Raw genomic sequence first — 18,216 nt, 5'->3', positions numbered from 1 at the left:
AGGCAGCCACGGGGGTTGCCAGGTGCTCAGGACTGTTTGAAAGATCCGTCTCATTGCTCTGGGACTTTTTCCCAGTTAAAATAAAACAGGAAGGTCCTTCAACTCTCACCTCTGAAAGCCCCTCACCCCCTACACCCTCCCCGTGCTGCTTCCATGCCACCCTGTGTACCTTTTGCCCCCATGCCAAACAATGCCCCTCTATCCAGCCTCCATGGGCCCTCATGTCCTCTATGCCAAGCTACGGCACTTCCATGCCCATTGACTCACTATACACTGTATAGAACCAGTTGACCTTAGAGCGACAATAGGATGAGTAAAAAAAAAGCTTTATAAAAAGTCATTCATTCATAACTTTCCACAATGGGTGGAATGGTCCCAGATTTGCACTAAGTGCGGTAGTGGGCATGAAAAAAAAACATTTTACTCACCAGCTGCAATGGCGAGTTTTCTAGGCGCATCGTCCCCTTCCCACCTCATAAATTATGCAGTCACGGGAAACATGTCGGATCGCAGCCGGGCGGTCTCCAATTGGCCCGCCACATCATTACCTAGCTGCTTCCTCACATTGGGCACCATATTTAAAATGCAACCGTGTGCACACTTCTCAATGCTTGTAGCCCACAACTGTTCCAGTGAAGACTTGGCCCTGAAAGCCAAGGAGTGTGCAGCCCGTCCGATTCAGTGACCCCCGTTCTGCCACAGGAGTCTCATCAGTCTCAATACTCTGGCTTGGAAGGCAGTGGCGGAGGTGGTTAGTGCCAATGCTGCACACATGAAGTCCAATGCAGTGCAGAAAATGGATGATTGATCTCATCTGTGCCGCCAGGGTAAGTGAACCATCTCATCAATCTCAACTCACCCACTCACAAGCCCATCACACATTCACTGGCATCTCACTCACTGCCAGCTCAAGGGACATCACCACCCACTCTCTCACACATCCCCTCACATCTCCATCTGGCCTCATCTCCTGGCATGCCTGGCATCCTTCTCATTCGGCCTGGCCTGTGCCTTGCTTACACTGTCTCCATCTGTCTTTATGCAGGACAAGATCACACACAATCAACGGGAGAGGCCCCAGACTTGAGCTGGAGTGCCAGACATCAAGGTCCTCACTCTGAATGAGAGTCGTGTGTTAGGAAGGTTAAGAAGATGTAGCTGCACAGCCTGGGCATGGGTGTTAATCACTTGTACTTAATGTTCACTATTGTAAATAAACTCCCAAGAATGTCTCCCTGCCTATGGCTCCTTGTTATGACGAGCAATGTTCATGTCATTCAGATGTGAAACCTTGGTTCCTGCACAAGATAAAGGCAGGTGTCTCAGTCCAGGGCCTCTTCCCTGTGCAGTGTGTAAATTTCAGGGCTGATCAAGTGATCAACTGACCAAGTGATGGTCTGGCTTCACACCCACTGGGCACATTAGTGATGCCTGCACCTCGATGGTGCTTGTCATTGCTGCCAAACTGTCGTGGGCAGGCATCACAGAATTCCGTTATTCTCTCTGTGCACTCTCAGCTCTTACGCATCTGTGACCGGTGACGCTGTGCTCCTGAAGGGGTCAGGTGCTGAAGGCCGACAAAGTCTGAAGGATTTTAAAGTTTCACGGCTGCGTCTCCATGAAATGATCCTGATCACAGAGCGCAAGTGAGCTGCCCTCTGCTGGACAGCAGTCAGACACTCTCAGAAGCTATGTGAAGATCTAAGGAGTGTCCTCACTGTATGTTGTCATGATCCTCCTGCGATCGAGTAACTATTAGAGTCTCTGCTGTGTATCCATGACAAGAGCCTGAGCACTGAGAGTATGTGTGCTGCCATAAGCCAGACAGGAGTCAAATGTTCACAGATGCAAGGTAAGGATGTCAGGATTGTCCTCACTGCATCTCGTCATCATCCTCCACTAATCACGTGGCGATGAGGGCTTCCCAAGTCTGCCTGCCTCATCTGGTCAATGCGATGGCCTCACCACCAGTATCCTCGCCTTCAAGGACCTCATCACTGTCAACCCCTTTGACCGCATCGGAGGAGACGTGCGGCTCTTCCATCTCCTCCTCAGCCGGATCCTCACCCTGTTGCAGCGCCAGGTTATGGAACATGCAGAAAGCTACGATGATGCACGACACCCTCTGGGGACTGTATTGCAGGGCTCCACTGGACCTGTAAAGGCACTGGAACCTCATTTTCAAGATGCCGATTGTTTGCTCCACCAAGGTTCAGGTCGTGGCATGAGCCTCGTTATACCGTCGTTCTGCTGCAGCCTGAGGCTGCTATACAGGTGTCATCAGCCACATCCTCTGTGGGTAGCCCTTGTCCCCGAGGAGCCAACCCTGCAGCCTCTCTGGACCCTGGAAGATGTCAGGGATCTGGGACCTGCTAAGGATGTAGGAGTCGTGGATGCTTCCTGGGAATTGCGCACAGACCTATAGGATGTGTTTGTGAAGGTCACACAGCAGCTGAACATTCAGCGAATGGAAGCCCTTGCAGTTGATGTGGTTGAGCGCTTGTTGCCATGGAGATCTAAGCGTCACGTGAGTGCTGTTGATGGTACCCTGCACCTGAGGAAAACCAGAGTTCTGTGCAAATCCCAATACCCTTGCCTCTTGGCTTTCCCGATCCCGGACAAAATGCACAAAGTTTTGTGCCTTCGCAAAGATGGCGTCCATGACCTCCTGGATACACTTGTGTGTGGAGACTTGCGAGATCCTGCACAGGTCACCAGTGGAGCCTGGAAGGAACCACTGGCGTAAAAATTGAGCACCGCGGTCACTTTCATGGCACTGGCTGTGGATACCCTCCATGTCCCTGTGGCGCCAAATCCTGCAGCAGGTGGCAAATGCGACTGATCGGTTTCCTGGGTGTGTGCAGTCTTCGGTGACACTGGTTTTCAGTCATCTGCAGGAATGACAGGTGCCGTCTATGGACCCTGGGTCTATCGCAGTGCCTATGAGTGACGGCTCGCTGTGGATCTTCAGCTGTGTGGGCAGCAGGCCCTCCTGCCCCTTCATCTTGAGGGAGGTGCTCGTCCCATTGCTGAGCCAGGTGTCTTTGCTGCACTTTTCCTCTTCTTCTCTGCTTCCTGTAAGCCATGAGGTAAATCGCCAGGCTCAATGACCCTGATGTTCTCCTCCTGCAGGATCAAAGAGAGACATGTGGGTTAGCATAGGTGTACTAAGAACCTCTCTTGGTTAAGTCTGAAGGCCCCTTCACACATGCAGGAGAGTGCTGGTCTCCACTTGGACGGCCAGTGTGTGGCGCACTTCATGGCTGTCCGAAACCCCACCTACCTCCGCCTCACTTGATGGCAGCTTAGACCAATGGACTACATACTGCGCTTTCAGCACAGGCACAGGCGTTCTCCTAACCCGCACTACAAGACTGCACTATTCGTTTGAACCAGTACGGATACTCGTCTAAATCTTAATAAAGACATTGCAAGGGGCTGTGAGCACCTCCACCAGTGACTGCTCCATGGCCACCTTTCACAAGAGGATTCTACAACTTGCCCAGGCGGCCAATTATTTATTTTGCCGGCCCTGAAAATTCACATTAATTTGCAGTCTGCACCTGAGGAGTTAAAATTTCTGGAGCTATCGGTGACACATTCATGCTTTTGTGTTGCTTGAGTGGGCGGAACAGCTTCAGAAGCCTGACTCCGAGCATGTCAATGTTGCTGCAGCTGAATGGTCTCAGCTACAAAAGAATGCTCACTTTAGACAAGTTTTTCTAAGTGTGTGGTTGCCTCCCCCCACCCCCCACCACTGCGCCCCCCCCACCCGGCATACTTGTGTACTTCCTATAGACTGTGCTCCCTTGTCCCCATCCCGGCCCCACCCGCACCAGAGCACTTGCCCTGGCACTGCACTGAAAGCCAGCCGGCAAAAGGCGGCTTGCCTGTACCCCCCCACCGAATGCATGGCACCTCTTCCTTGTCCTATGGGCAAGGCTCGTGTGTGCTGTGCAAGGTTGTGTGCACTCACCTCTGAGTTCCCCTCGAAGGTGCATGCCTTGTGAAGGCAGTCGTGAATCATGCCGTTCTGTCAAACTGACGTGGGCAGTACATTGACGTGGGGGGATGATTCTGGTGAGCAGGGCTTATATTGAGATGCTAAAGTATTGAAATTAGGTTCCCGACGTGCGGCAGCAGTAAACCATTGATGGGTGGAGCGGACGATCGCAATTTTTGGCCTTCCTGCCATAATTTCTGCTCACGTCCACCATGATGAATGCCGTCAACGGGACTGGACAATTCCGCTCTTTGTTTACAAAAAAGTCATTTCACAACAGGTCAATATAAGTGTTAATCATCCAGACCCTTAAAAATACCAATAACAGAAACTGCAAACCCTTGAAACCTCTTATCCTTGTGTAAATAAATATTGTGAAATTGACAGCATAGAGCAGAGAGCTAGAGCTGTCATTCAAGTGATATTTTCTCTAAGGCTCAGATGTTTCATCAGAGCAATGGATTTCTGGGCTCTCAGCCAAGCATACATAGGTTGGCATAGGGGCTATCAAGGTACATGGGGTGGGTGTGGGGCATACCTTGGCATGAAGGGCATGATGGGCCATAAGGGGGTGGTTGGGGGGGCAGGAGGTGGCATGGCTTGGCATAGATGGGGCATGGGGTTTATGTGGGGGAGTTGGGGGCTAGAGAGATGCCTGTCTCTGCACTGGTCAGCCTTCCTAGCTCTTTCCAGGTTGCCTGCCCCAGCCCACCTTCCACCACGCCACTACCCACACCCACCCTTCCAACCACCCACACCCATCCGCCACTGACTGGAAATCCAACATCTGGGCAGCCATTTTTAAAGGTTGGGTTGGTGGAGCTGGGAAATCTCCTGTCCCTGCACACCCGACCTGGCAGCGAAAACCTGGGTCGGAGTCACCAAAGGCAATTTGAATTTCACAAAACATAATTCTACCTAATAGAGCAGGACTGAGAAAAAAGCGACTCTCCAAAAAAAAGACTTGCATTTCTATAGAGCCTTTCACAACCTCAGGATGTAGCAAGCACTTTACAGTTAATAAAGTACTTTTTGAAGTGCAGTCACTTTTGAAATGCGCCACGGCAGCTAAATTACGCACAGGAAGTTCCTACAAACAGCAATGTGATAATGACCTGATCATCTGTTTTGGTGATGTTGATTTATTGATAAGTATTGACCAGGACTCCAGGGGAAACTTTTTCAAAATAATATCATGGGCTCTTTTACCATGCCCCAAGAGGGCAAATGGTACTTTGGTTTAAGGCTTCATCTGAAAGACAGCACCTTTGACAGTGCAAGACTCCCTTAGTACTTCACTAGAATGTCAGCTTAGAGTTTTGTACTCAAGCCTCTGGTGCGGGGCTTAAACCCATGACTTTCCAGCTCAGAAATGTGAGTGCTATCAGCTGAGTCACAACTGACAGTTGTCATGAAGCTATTAATGTATATAATAATGTTGGAAAATATTTTTCTTTTAAAATAGAGGTTTAGTTTGTGGGTGTGTCTTAATTGGATTGAAGCCAGCTAGTCTGGATGCTTTGATGTATACTAGTTTTGATATGTAAGAGAGTTAGCGTGCATTTGCATTTTTTGAATAGAGCATTCAAGAAGTGGGGTGAAAAATTATACCTATCTAGCAGCTACCAAACAATATGTTTATATTACTAATAAAATTGGTACTATGAAAGGGGTTTTATTGTTAGAGAGGTTTAGTTCAGAGGTTGTTGATACAGTGAGAATTAACATTCAATGGGCAGTAGTAGATATAACAAGACAACTGTTTTGTGTGTGCAGAGCAGAGGCAATGTAAGATCAAAGCCAGTAAGCCTACCACTGTGTCTGCAAGGAACCAAAGTGAAAAGAACCTAATTTTGAATGCGTAAGGTGAAAATGCTTTGCCTGGTGTTTGGTTAAGTTTATGGGTTGCTGTTGCCTTAATGGAGATTAGTTTGGGAATTTGTTGAAAGTTATGATAGTAGTAATTTGTAGCCATGTGTACATATATTTTAACCTGTATAAATTAACAAAATGTTTCAATTAGTTTAATGTAAGACCTTGAGAACTAGTGGTCTGATTCCTGAGTTTAGAGTCACATCTCAAACATAACACTTAAAATTATAGGTAATGACAGTTGTTTAAATTTTCCCTCTGGGATTTTTAAATAACTCCACTTTACCAACTGCATTGGTCATAACGCACTAAACTAGTTGTAACATACTATAGTTAGAATGAAATGCCTATTATATTTAAACTCCTGTCATCGTAATCTCGAGTTTACAATAAACCCATGCTGTTGAAATAAAATCCTATTTAACAAAACCCTATCCCAATTAAACTCCTGTTATAACAAAACCTGTTATAATGATAAACTCCTGTTATAATAAGCAGCTGTTACAATTAAACTTCAGATATAATAAAATCATGATATATAATAAAACATCATGATATACCTTGTTGCATTTGCTGGTATTCTAACATGCTACCTTTATCATATAATGAGACCATTTTATTATAAATTGTTCTCATAGTTAACCCTGTTACACATTCACATATAGCAAAACACTTTTATAAGTACTGTTCTAATATTGAAAAATGCTCAACCAAGCCATGTTTTCTTGCCTCTTGTCCCTGGAAACATACAGTTTATTAGGTCTCTGCCCCTTTAATGTTGTGCAGGGTTTCTGGTCCTTCCTGAAATTCCCTTTTGAAAGTTACTCTTGAATCTCCATCTACTGCCCTTTCAGACAGTGTATTCCAGAATAATCTGTATATTCTGATGAAAGATCTTTGACCCAAATTGTTAACTCTGTTTCCTCTCCACTGATACTGCCTGATCTGTTGATTATTTCCAGCATTATCTGTTTCTATTAGCCCATGTCTTTGTTATTTTCAGGGATCACAGTGGGATGGGGTAGGTCCGCTACTGACCTTTCCCACCGGGGTTTAGGTGTTGGTTTGAAATCCAACCCAAGATCAGATAGAAGTCTTCTCCTCTGTGGGCTGTAAGAGCACTTCAGCCTAGAAATTCTACTGTGTTACTCCGGTGTTATAGGCACAAGAAGGAAGCCTGAGGGCCTATCACATTGACATACTGGAAACATATAATTTTGGATTAGGCAGCTCAATAGACAAGCCCATTTTGGAGATACATTCAGATTATTAAGGCCCCCAGCTCAAGAAGCTAACCCAAAAAACATCTACCTAATTCAGCACCAATGATCAAGCTCAGTCAGCGAAGCCACAAGAGATATTCAGTGGTGAGTTTTCTAAGGTTTGATTGAGGTAAATTGTTGGGGAAAATTGGAGAAACTTTACATCTGAGTAAAAATCCTCAATTACTTTTGCTCCACTATTAGTGGTCATGCTTTCAGCTGCCTAGGTCTAAGCTTTGGAATTCCTTGACCAAATTGTTCTGCCTCTCTACTTATCTGTTCTCCCCCCGAAATTCTATCAACCCAATCTCTTGGTTAACTGTCCTAATGCCTCCCTGTGTGACTTGTTGTCACATGTTGTCTGATTGCGCTCCTGTGAAGAAGCACTTTGGTATGGTTTACCATGTTCAAGATGCTATATAAATGCATGTTGTTGTTGGGTGTGCTGGTAAAGGGTGTGTGAAATTCTGTACCTCACCTCTAAAAGCACACAATTCACTTTTTTCAAGAAAATGGTCACATTTTTGGAATATACAGATGTCGTTACCAAAGCATGGTAGTAAGTACCATCTTATTAAGTTACACCAGCGTCCCTGAACAAATACTGGCTATAACATTGTGGAGGATACTGTGGTCATGATGAGTGAAAGAATGACCAGAATGAACCACGTCTTCTTACAGAGAGAGAAAGAGAGAGAGAGAAAATATAATAGCAAAAAGTGGGCGGAGACAAAAGTTGAGCAGAAAGACCCAATAGCACATCAGGAAATAATGGGTTTGACATGGGAAGGACAGAGGGATTCGAGTTGCCAGGCCTCCAGGACCCTCCTGCTTTCATCACCTGGAAACAACAGCAAACAAAAATCATTGTGGCATTAACATTGAATTGTGTGTCTTTTTCATTTTTTTCAGTACTTTTGTTCATCAGCCAGATAAATATTGGTGATGGAGGAAAATGGCCGTTTGTGACTGGGTGATGGGGTTGGAGGTCAGATGTCACATGATGAAAAATGCAGCTAATCAAAGCTGGCTAATCCTTTGAGTGACGCATGTCTCATGTTAGGTTCTGCCACATCCCATTCCAGGAAGCATTTCACCAAATCAAACTCAGAAAATGCTGGAAAGTAGGTCACACCACTTTGTGGAAAGAACAGATCAGTTAACGTTTTAGGTGTGATCTTTTATCAGAAGTTGATATTACTAACTTGTCTCTCCACAGATACTTCTTTCGCTTTTACTTTATTATTTACCAACTTCCCCTTTTGCTCACTTAAGCTGCCAGGGCCTTTAAGAACAACTCCTCGTCTTTGCATGACAAGGGATCAATGCTGTAATGATGCCTGCTGTCAGACTAAACGGCCACATCTGCATTGCCCAAAAGGACAGGCTGATAGGGCAGGGCCAGTACTGACCACTGCTGGTAGTGTTGTCCCATGCAACACATCATGTTCATACTGCCAGCTCATTACCATCAATCAAGCAGCAGCCAATGCTACCAGTTGATGACTTGCCAGGCACAAGGGCATAGGACCTGGGAAAAGGGGAAAGGATGCCACAAGTGCCAGTTCTCTGCAGGGCGAGGTCACAGAGTAGCTCTGCTGCACAGCACTCATGTGCTGGCTTTGGGGGCCCAGCCTACTGAAAAGAAGGCTGAAGGGTGTAAACCAGGGGATAACAGTACATTGTGGAGAGATGGGCTCTGAAAGGGCATGAGTAATGATGGGAAAGAATCTAGAAAGTGATGTAAGTTCAGGGATGTTGGGGGTGGAGGAAGATTTGGTTTTTGGGCAAGGGGGAGAGGGGAGGAAACAGGAGAGGCAGCTGAATGGTTTATCTCAAACTTAGTGAAAAAGAAATCGTTGAGGAAGAATAGGACTGCACATAGTTATGATCCCTTTTGTGTTTGAATAGTCTGCCAATATACCTGGTCTAGCCTCACACTTGAAGAATGACCATATGGGCCCAGCATTGGAAATCCATGACTTTATTGGATCAGTGCTCCAGGGAAGCAGGGACAAAATAGTTATTTAATAAACAAACAAGCTTTCTGACGTGTAAAGCAGTGATGTGATGTACCTGTAACCTGCAGACTGCTGTGGCCTTGCTGACACCAGATATTCTCCCCATACGGTGTGTCGCTGTGCTGCAATGTTCTGGAGCTTACCAGGTGCTTTGCCCATTTCTCAGCCTTCTCGCTGATTTCTGGGTTCAGGGTTAACGGCCCCACTCCATGCTTTGCCAGATATTCATTCAGAGATTTCAGCAACTGCGCAGCAAACCTTCCAGAACCTTCACCTAAAAGAAAGAGATCTCAGTGATGTACTGTGACTGGGAACTGCAGAGCCTGTAGAGTGAGGGAACTCAGCCTGAAGCAGCACAATCTCTCTCTCTCTGGGTAATGTGAACATGTCTGGAGATCTATCTGTACAGTGCAGTTCTTCAGCCACCTAAGCTCTGAAATTCCCTCCCTAAACATCTCCACCTCTTTAACTCTCTCTCCATCCTTAAGATGCTCCTTAAAACCCACCACTTTGTTCAAGCTTTTTGTCACCTGTCCTAATGTTTCCCTGTGTTGCTCAGTGTCTAATTTTCTTTGATAATGTTCCTGTAAAGTAGCTTGAGATGTTTTACTACATTAAAGATGGTATATAAATGCAAGTTATTGTTGCCTCTCACTTTTTATCAGCTTAACATCATTTAGCATTACTAAGAATTATGAATGTTTCCACACCCAAGAGTCCAGTGCAACTGAGATATTTCACATTGACATTCAGTGATAGGGGCTTGAAACAGTTGCATGTGCCACATGTTCACTGTTATCTATTAACCAGTTGCTGCTGATTGACAATGTTTTCCTTCTGTTGTTGATCTTTGAAATGCGTGTAATTGTGGCAGGTTTTCACATTGTATGATCCTTAACAAAATATTCCCAGGTCTTCCCAGACACGCTGATGTCCTGTTCCTCAAATATTCATTTCAGGTTATTTCCCAAATATTTTCAGCAGTCCATCTTTCAAATGCGTTGTTAAACCAAGTTTACTGAACAATATTTCCTCAGTGTTTAAATGTACTCTGTCCACTAAGCTGGATGTAAAAGATCCTCCTGCTATTCTTTCAAAGAAGGGTAGCTGGAGTGTTAGACAGGGCAGGGAGAAAGTGCATCTTATCTCCTTCACAGCCATCCTGAACTCTTCAGTGATATTAATCTCCAAACCTCCGAGCCCGGTAGGGGTGGCGAGCAGCGGGAGGGGGGAAGTGAGTGAATGAGTGTGTGTGAAACGGAGTGTGAGCGTGAGTGAATGTGAGTGTGAAACTGTGGGCAAAATCGTCCCAGATTTGCACAGAGTGTGATAGCGGGCATGTAAAATGATATTTTACCTGCCGGCCACAATGGCAGCTTTTCACACTATATCATCCCAAACTCGCCACATTATTTTATGCATTCACGATAAGCATGCTGTTTCCATGGGGGGCAGGCTCCAATTCACCCGCCACGCCATCATCATGCTTCCTCACGTCAGGCGCCAAATTTAAAGTCCAGCCACACGCACACATCTCAGTGCTTCCAGCCCACAACTGCTGCAGGGAAGATGTCCACGAAAGGCAAAAAGACTGCAGCCCCGAGGTTTAGCGAAACGTCAATGGTATGGCCTTTTTGATGCCGTGGAGGCCCGCCGCAATGCCATCTACCCCCGTTCTGGCTGCAGGATGGGCAGTGGCATGACCAACCAGGATTGGGAAGCGGTGGTCAGTGCCAATGCCCTGCAAAAGAGGACAGCCACCCAGTGCTGCAAGAGGATGAATGATCTCATCCATTTCACCAGGTTAACTCACTCTTCTCATCACTCTCACCTCACACACTCACAAACCCATCACACATCCACAGGGATCTCACACCTCAAGGGACAACACCATTAGCTTTCACACACACACCCTCACATCTCCATCAGGCTCATATCCTCTGGAGCTTGCATCCTCATCCTGTCCATGGCGCCACTCACCACACAAACTCTCCACTCAGTGCCATGTGTCCTGCTCACGCTCTCTCCATCTGTTTTCATCCAGGAGAAGCTGTTCACATCAACAGGGAGAGGTCCCACACCAGGGGGGGTGGAGTGGCCCACATTAGGCCCCTCACTCACTTTGAGGAGTGTGCCATCGTGCTGACTGGTGGGGAGATGGACCGTGCCTGCGGCAACAGTGAGGTCAGCGGTGAACACCCTCGTGAGGATCTTGCACTACATCATCCCTTTCTCGATGCATCTGTGAGTGCTCTCTCACCTGCTTGTGACTCTGCTGCCATGCACTAATTATCTCTACTTTGGTTCACAGGGAGCTCTGTCAAACAACCAACACCCTCAGCTAGCCAGTCCCTCAAATCCATCCACGTCCTCCTCTGCAGCCAAGACTCCTCCTCCAGTGAAGAGTTGGAAATAAGCAGCCCAGAAGACCTGTCACTGCAGAGGAAACAGCCGGCCCATGAGTGATTATGGAGGGAAAAGTGCCTGTGTGGCAGGGCCTTTCAGAGCCTTGTGCAAGCAGTCTCACATGCACGCGGATCTTTCATGTTTCACACTCATTTCAATGTCTTGAGCGTTTTGAATACTGCCTGCTGGGGTTTGCTTTCAGTTGTCTATCTGAGCTGAGCTGCATCTCTGCCCACCCACTGATCACACTCCCATGCAGCACCTGACCTTGTCTACCACGACTATTGTTTCACTTTCGATTTAGCAAGCATGGCAGTCTTGATTTGGTTTTTCGTGCATTCCCCATCTTTTCCCCTCCCCCACCACAGTTAGCATTACCTTCCACCTCCCCTCCGTTATCTACCAGCCACAACCCTTTTCCTTTGGGGATGTCCAGATGAACATGCACGTTCTCTTCCTTCCTGAAAATCTTACACCCATCCACATTCACCCCCATGACCTCCTTCCACCTACCCCCAGGGTCTGTGTCTGCCTCAGAGTCACTACCAATCACCCTCACCGTCCCTTCTACTGCTACCATTGAACCATCATCCTCCCACCCTACCACCTCACTCACCCTCGGTCGTTCTCAATCTTCCTCCATACCACGTACACCATCAGTTCGCTCCCCAGGAGGCAGACATGGACCCATCGGAACCCCTCCTGTGCATTTTCACCTGCACAGCCCCCCACTCCGCACCCCTTCCCCCTGGAACCATTACCCCCCTTAATCCTCCCACTCCCAGGGAGTACCCCCCTCCCGCTTAGTCCCTCCCTTCATCCTTGCCTCTTCAACCACTCTTAGTTCCTCCCCCCTCCCAACTCCTTCCTCCAGCCTCACTTCTTCTTCCAGTCTTACTCCTACCCCTTTCTGACTCCTTCCTCCACTTTTACTTTTTCCTCAACCTTTATTCCCCCTACTCTCTGCACCCCTCCCCCCCCCCACTCCGCCACACTCCTTCCCTTGCCCCTTGCAAGCCCCTTACACCTACCTCCCCAGCTGCGGTCTTTTCTCCCGTTACCCCCTCCTCTACCTGTTCTCCTTATCCCCTCCCAATCTCACCCCCGACACCTCTTCCTCTCCCAGCCAATCCTAGCTCTTCTCCTGCCCCTTCAACCATCAACTGTGTGAGCATCAATGGTGACAATACTTCTGTGCGCTGCTTCCCGGCAGAGCCATGTCCATGAGAATCCACCCAGCATGTCACGGACATTCCTCCAGTGTGCCGTTGCTGTTGGCTCCAGCATCTTCTGCTCCTTGGATGTCCGTGATCTGAGCAAAAGCCCTAACTTCTGCACATCATACTTGTCAAGACGTGTTCTATCCTGGCGTATTTTCCTGCTGAAATGGATGGATGATCCAGCGTGGGGGCATGTTTCTGGCGGGCTGGCCTTATAACGATATGCAGATGTATTACAATGAGGTTCCTGATGCCGATGTCAGGAAACACAGCCCGCCATCGACGGGCTGAGCGGATGATCGTGAACTAGTTTCATGCCGTTGTGAAATCGATCGCACCATATTGTTAGCTCACCCTACCGAACATGCCCAATGTCAGCAGAAAATCCTGGCCTGAGTGTGAGAGTGTGTGTATGAGTGTGAGTGAGTGAGTCAGTGTGTGTGAGTGTGAATGTGGATGTGTGAAAGAGAGAGAGGGAATCTATCCGCACACCAGGCCAGGATAAGAAGAAAACTCAGGCTGAAAGGCAACCCACTTCTGGGCCCCACTTTTGTATGAATTCCGCCGAGGCCATCTCTCAGTGTTCACCACCAGAGGTGAATGCAAGGTCAGTGTTAGTTAAACCAACTCCTTAGCTCATCCCCAGTCCCCTCCTTCTTCCCTGATGACCAGGACTTGTAGCCTAGTCTGTCTCTCTCTAGCTCTACTTCTTAAATGAAAAGACAAAAAGCCAACCAGAAAAAGACCTGTTCATCCCTACTCTCTGCTATTAGTTATCTCTGCTGCGTGGCAATTTTTAATGGTCATTTTTATTAATTATTCATTTTTTAAAATGATCAATTTATTGCTCTGACATTGATTTTTTTTTTTGCTCAGCAAGTTGTTTATGTTTTCTTCATACTTTCTTATTTGAAATTCATGTTTAATGTTGTGTCAGACCAGATCTCAGACAGCTGCTGCTGGGTTTCTTGCTGAAGGAGAATGAGAGGCTCACAAGAGGTTTGACTGCTTTTTGGAGGGCTGGCAAAAGGGATTATTTTTGTCCTAACAGAAATAGGAACATATATATGGACATATGGGTATACAAATTAGGAACTGGCTCTAGCCTGCACCGCAATTCAATAAGATCATGGCTGATCTAATTTGGTCTCAATTCGACATTCAGCCTACCCGAAAACCTTTGACTCCCTTGATAGTCAAGAATCTATCTACCTCTGCCTTAAAAATTATTCATTGACCTAGCCTCCACTGCTCTCTGGGGAAAAGAGTTCCAAAGATTCACAACTCTCTGAGAGAAAAGTTTCTTCTCATCTCCGTCTTAAATGGGGGACCTCTTATTTTTAAAATGTTTTCCCCTAGTTCTAGTCTTTTCCACAAGGGGAAACATCCTTTCATCCTGTCAAGTTCCCTCAGGATCTTGTATGTTTCAATAAGATCACCTCTCATTCTTCTAAATTCCAATGGATACAGGCCCAGCCTGTCCAACCTTTTCTCGTAAAGTAACTCCCCATCCCAGGTATCAGTCAAGTGAACCTTCTCTGAATTGCTTCTAATGTATTTATATCCTTTCTGAAATAAGGAGACCAAAACTGTACAAAGTATTCTAGATCTGGTCTCACAACACCCTGTACAACTGTGGCAAAACATCCCTATTTTTATATTCCATTTCCCTTGCAATAAAGACAACATTCCATTTGCCTTTTTAATCACTTGCTGTACCTGCATACTAACTTTTCCTGATTCATGTACCAGGACATCCAGATCCCTCTGTACCTCAGAGTTCTGCTTTTCTATTCTTCCTGCCAAAGTGGACAAGTTCACATTTTCCCATTATACTCCATCTGCTAAATTTTTGCCCGTTTACTTAACCTATGGCCCTTTGCAAACTCCTTATGTCCTCTTCATGACTTATTTTCCTACCCATCTTTGTGTCATCAGCAAATTTAGCAACTAAACATTTGGTAGCTTCATCCGGGTCATTTATTTAAATTGTACATAGTTAAGGCCCCAGCTCTGATCCCTGTGGCACTCCACTTGTCACATCTTGCCAACCAGAAAAAGACCTGTTCATCCCTACTCTCTGCTTCAGTTAGCAAATCACTCCTCTATCCATGCTAATATGTTACCCCCTACACCATGAGCTCTTAATTTATGTGATGAACTTTGATATGGCGCCTTGTCAAATGCCTTCTGGAAACCTAAGTACACCATGGGCAGATTTTTCCCCCAGCTGGGGGTGAAGTTCAGGACCGGGCGCTTGCGGGTGTGCCTCCGATTGGTGCTCCCGATTGGGGGCGCGCTGCCATTTTAAGTGGGTGGGCCAATTAAGCGCTGTGCGCTCCCTGTGCGGGCGGGGGGGAGTTCCCTAAGCCAAGAGTGCGCTCTTTTGCGCATGCGCATGAAAGAGTGCACTCATCTCCCTGAGGCTAAGTGCTGCCTCAGGGAGATCGGCGTCAAATTTAAAAATGTTAAATATAGAAAAATAAAATTTCCCTGACATGTCCCCTCATGTGACACTGTCACATGAGTTGGGCCATGTCCATCATTTTTAATTAAACTTATGTTAAACTTTTAAAGACCTACATGAAACCTCATCCCACCCATGGATGAGGTTTCATGCTTTTTCTGAAGCCCGCCAGGGCTCCCTGCCTGCCCGCCAACCTTAAGGTTGGACAGGCAGGTCCTATAACTAGTTCAATTAGTTTTTAAATGGCCTCAGTTGGCCATTGACAGGTTGGCGGGTGCACAGCTGATTTGGCTGCGCCCCCGCCGACCTGAAAATTGAAACGACGCAGGGTGACGTCAGGAATTCCGCCCAACGTCATCCCGTGTCATTTTATGCATCGGTGAGCAGGTCCCGCCCCCCCCGCTCACCGACCTCAATATACTGCCCCATATCTACTGGTTCCCCTTTATCCACATTGCTTGTTATTTCCTCAAAAAACTCTAATAAATTAGTCAAACATGATTTCCCTTTCACAAAACTATGTTGACTCTGCTTGATTACATTGAGATTTTCCAAGTGTCCTGCTATAACTTTCTTAATAATAGATTCCAGCAATTTCCCTATGACAGATGTTAAGCTAACTGGCCTGTAGTTTCCTGCTTTTTGTCTGCTTCCTTTCTTGAATAGAGGAGTCACATCCACCATTTTCCATTCTGGTGGGACCTTTCCAGAATCCAGGGAATTTTGGAAAATTAAGACCAATATATCCATTATCTCAGCAACCACTTCTTTTAAGACCCTAGGATGAAATCCTTCAGGACCTGTGAACTTGCTCTCTTGCCTTCTCTTGGTCCATGTAGGTACCAACGACATAGGTAGAACAAGGAAAGAGGTTCTGCTTAGGAAGTATGAGCAGCAAGGGCTAAATTAAAAAGCAGAACCTCAAGGATTATAATCTCTGGTTTACTACCTGAGCCACGAGCAAATTGGTGCAGGATAAATCAGATTAGGGAGTTGAATGCATGGCTCAAAAATTGGTGTGGGAGATATGCGTTTCAATTCATGAGGCACTGAAACTAGTATTCTACCAAAACTTGATCTTTTGCCCCCACTATTTAGTTTAAGGCCCTCTCTACTGTCCTAGTTATATGACTCACCAGATCACTGGTCACATCACAATTCAGGTGAAGATCGCCCAAATGGTACAGCTCCCACTTTCCTCAGTACTGGTGCCAGTGTCCCATGAATTAAAACTAATTTCTCCCACACCAATCTTTGAGCCATGCATTTAACTCTCTAATCTGATTTACCCCACACCAATTTGCTCATGGCTCAGGTAGTAATCCAGAGATTATTCCCTTGAGGTTCTGCTTTTTAATTTATCCCCTGTTGCTAGTTGGACCACAACCACTGGATTCTCCCCATCCCACTGGAAGTTCCTGTCCATCCCAGAGTGGATGTCCCAAAACCTGGCATCCAGGCAGGCAACACAGCTATCGGGGCTCTGGCTCTTGGCTGCAGAGCACTGTGTCTACCCCCCCTAACTATACTGTCCCCAACTACCACTATATTCCTTCTAACTCCCCCTGCTTGAATGGCACCTGTACCATAGTGCCATGGTCAGTTTGCTCATCCACCTTGCAGCCATCACTTTCATGCATACAGCTGCAAGAATCTTGAAGTTGTTTCACAATTGCAAAGGCTGAGGCTTCTACATTTCTACCTTCTGGGTCCCCATACCTACCTAAGTTGCAGTCACACCCTGCTGTCCCTGACCATTGACCATTGACTGCCTCATCGTACAAAGTGTCCAGGCATCTTTCCTGCCACACTTATGCATCACACTGCCTGCAGCTCGGCCTCCAGCTCAGTGACTGTGACCTGAAGCTCTTCAGACCACAGACAATTACTGCAGACATGTTTGCCCTGGATCACCCTGGTGTCCAGAAATACCCACATTCTGCAGTCACAACACATCACCTGTCCTGGCATCTTTATTACGTGTTAATTAATTTATTCTTAATTAATTTATAACTAATAAACACTAATCGTTACTACTACTCTTAAATCTTACTACACCTAATAAAACCTTAGAATTACGAACAAATTAGACATCTCTTGAAGATAAACAAGCAAAATATTCACCAACTAATGAATTATCTGTTTTTCTGTGATGTTACACCTTCATTTCTCTCAGAACGCAGCAGCTCTGCTCTGGTGTCACAGACTGGATAATTGTTCTACATGCTGGTTACTGCCTCTGGTTCCTCTTTTCACCTGTTCTTCTAGGTGCTGCTGACTGCCTCCAGGTCTTCTTTTCGCCCACTCTTCTAGTTGGTGGTTACTACCTCTGGGTCCTCTCCCCCCACTTCTAGGCAGTGATTACTCTCTACAGGTCCTCTTTCAGCCCGCTGTCCGTTGGAAATGCTCAGCATGTCTGGTGGCACCTGTGCAGAGGGAAACAGAGGTCACTGACCCTTCATGAGAACTAGTGTAGATCATGGACCTGAAGTTTGTTTTTCTCTCCACAGATGCTGTCTGGATTGCAGAGTATTTTCAGCATTCGCTGTTTATATTTCAGATTTCCAGCATCTGCAGTACTTTGCTCTCCTTTTATATGCTCCATGCTGGGCACCTGTAAGTGTGAATAGTTTCAATTCAAAATGAGAAAATATTTATCGCTCAATGCAAAGTGTAATGTTTCCATTAACAAAACTCATTTGTGCGGATAGAAATATCTCATGATTGAAGGTGAATAGGTGGGTGCTAATTTATTGGGAAGTTTTGCCATTTTTATGTTTGGAAGTGAAACCAAGAGTCATTTGTCAATGGAATATGTCACTGCTTGTTCAAGATATTCTCATTTGTACATGGGATTTTGTTTGGAGTGCTTGTAAGGTTCAAGTCTTTTGGATATTGCTGTCTGGATATTGCATAGGACCAAGTTCAAAGAAGAGAAGCTGGTTGCATAATATGAATCACCAGG

The 18,216-nt window shown here is 46.3% G+C and overlaps 1 protein-coding gene across 6 annotated transcripts in view; it reads right to left on the bottom strand.

Annotated features, from left to right (window-relative positions):
* The window catches only part of glipr2 (GLI pathogenesis-related 2), a 93,567-nt gene extending 83,822 nt beyond the window's left edge, over positions 1 to 9,745 (bottom strand). For 2 of the 6 annotated variants that reach the window (XM_041194185.1, XM_041194190.1), the window contains exon 1: positions 9,214 to 9,532. The gene's annotated coding sequence lies outside the window, so the exon portion shown is untranslated. The other 4 variants (XM_041194186.1, XM_041194187.1, XM_041194188.1 and 1 more) reach the window with 4 other exon arrangements.
* Between the last annotated feature and the right edge of the window lie 8,471 nt (positions 9,746 to 18,216).

The sequence above is a fragment of the Carcharodon carcharias genome, chromosome 8, assembly GCF_017639515.1.
Source record: "Carcharodon carcharias isolate sCarCar2 chromosome 8, sCarCar2.pri, whole genome shotgun sequence".
Classification (NCBI taxonomy): Eukaryota; Metazoa; Chordata; class Chondrichthyes; order Lamniformes; family Lamnidae; genus Carcharodon; species Carcharodon carcharias.
The sequence above is the reverse complement of the archived record's forward strand: the minus strand, read 5'-3'. Positions and strand labels throughout refer to the sequence as shown.